General features: G+C 48.7%; 1 non-coding gene across 1 annotated transcript; it reads left to right on the top strand.

Moving 5' to 3' along the window:
• The first annotated feature begins 1373 nt into the window (after positions 1-1373).
• LOC142690561 (U2 spliceosomal RNA) lies at positions 1374-1561 on the top strand. The gene has a single exon (XR_012859316.1). It is a non-coding gene; the product is annotated as a U2 spliceosomal RNA (small nuclear RNA).
• Positions 1562-2091: the final 530 nt, after the last annotated feature.

Raw genomic sequence — 2091 nt, 5'->3', positions numbered from 1 at the left:
AAGTCGTGGGAAGAACGCTTGGCCAAAGTCAACCAAAGGATCGGACTGTGGAGCCTCAGACAACTCACTATTGAGGGCAAAGCAATGGTCCTGCGTAACGAAGTCTTGCCTGTGCTACAATACACTGCACAGGCATGGCCCCCTCTTGCAACGGTCTCGAGGGCCATTACCAGGACTGTGTTTCGCTTCATCTGGGGCTCGAAAATGGACAGAGTAAAGCGGACTGTTATGTACAAGGAGCCCCGCAAAGGTGGGAAGGGTATACCCGACATTCCCACTCTGCTGCGGATCGCTTTTGTATGTGACTGTGTTCGTAGGACTCTGAGGACAGCAAACGGCTCTGCGGGCAAGGCCATGTCCCGCTACTTCCTCCTTCCCCTCTGGCGAGGTTTTGGCTGGGATAAGTGGGACAGCTCCTTCCCTTACAACTGGCACGCTCCCTGGTTCTACGGAGATGTCGTCCGGTTTGTGAGGGAGCATCAACTGGAGGGTCTTAAGCCCGACTTGTGGAAACCTAAGACGATCCACAAGCACATCAGAGCAAAGGACTCACTGGAGTTTGTTCCAGGGCTTCATGCCGACACGTTGGAGACTGTTTGGACTAACGTGTCATCTGGCAGGTTGACCAACGGGCACAAGGACATTTCATGGATGGCCATCCAGGGAGGACTGCCTCTTAGGTCATTCATGCATGCCCGCAACCTGTGCAAGACCCGGTACTGCCCCAGGTGCCCCTTCACGGAGGAAACATCTTTGCACATTTTCTGGCAGTGCCCCTTTGCACAGGGTCTGTTGAAAGCCTTGGAACACGAACTCAAGGACTCAGTTCCCAGGAACAGACTGTCGTACCGCTCGGTACTTTATGGACTATTTCCTGGGAATACCACGGATGGAGCAATCCAGGAAGCCTGGCGCCTTATGAACTGTTTTAAGGACGCTATATGGTTCGCCAGGAATCGTCTGATTTTGCGGAGAGAGAGTGTGTCCGTCCAGGACTGCCGCAGGCTGATCCACAGCCTGCTCAGAGACTATTCCACCTGGGACAGCCCGGACGTCGATGAGGAAGAGGACTGATACTCCCCTTCCCCCCACTCTCCCTTCTTGTGTGTTGTCTTTCAATAAAGCTTCGGGCCTGTGATTTCCCCCTTCCCTATCCCCTCCTACCCACTCCCCTATCCCATCACTTGTCTGTAATGCTTTGTTGTTTGGCTTTAGTGAATGCAAGAATGTTAGTGTAGCATGTGGTGTAATGTATAGCATAGGCTAGCCTGTACTGTGTATTATACTGTCATGTTATGTTTGACGACTGTTATTATTTATTATTTGCTGCTTCATGGCTTGCGCTGCGTCGCAGTAATGTTTGTATGATGACGATTGATTGTCAATAAAGCAATTTTCAATCAAAAAATCTGTTCTTATCAGTTTAATATCTGATACGTCCCCTATCTGGGGACCATATATTAAATGGATTTTTAGAACAGGGAGATGGAAATAGAGCTTGCTCTGTCCACTCCACGCATTGACCTGGTATTGCAGTATTTCCAGGACCGGTGCACCCTTCCCTTATGTGTTGACTAAAATCAGATTCCAAAAGTGCTATTTGTGTTTGCTATTGTTTTTGTCTTTCTGATGGGATCTCCCCTTTTAATCCCATTATTTCAACACCTGTTGGACAATGCATTTGTACAGTCATGTGTGATAATGAGCTCATTTATTAAATGCAATTAATTAATACATTGCCACCTCTTGTTGTGTGTGTGTGTGTGTGTCTTCTGTGTTTCTGTGTTTCCGGCATTTCACATTGGAACAGCTCATTCACCTTCCTTGTCTTCTCTCCGCCCTCCCTCCCTCCTAGGTAAGTTAAAGAGCTGCACCTGAGCCAGCCACTGATTGATGCAGCACCACAGTCAAATAGTGGAGTGGAGTGGAGTAGGGGAACAGCAAACAGCCATTAAAGCAGCCAGCCGCCTACCCGCCACAATGGACCTACCTGTGTACACTAGATGGATGTGATGGAATGTACTGTCGTCCCTACATTTCAAGAAGAAGTAAGAATTGCAGTTGCAACAAACCCTTGCTTGCCTACAAAGA

This window comes from Rhinoderma darwinii (genome assembly GCF_050947455.1).
Source record: "Rhinoderma darwinii isolate aRhiDar2 chromosome 5 unlocalized genomic scaffold, aRhiDar2.hap1 SUPER_5_unloc_34, whole genome shotgun sequence".
NCBI lineage: Eukaryota > Metazoa > Chordata > Amphibia > Anura > Rhinodermatidae > Rhinoderma > Rhinoderma darwinii.
This window is presented reverse-complemented; position numbering and strand designations above follow the sequence as displayed.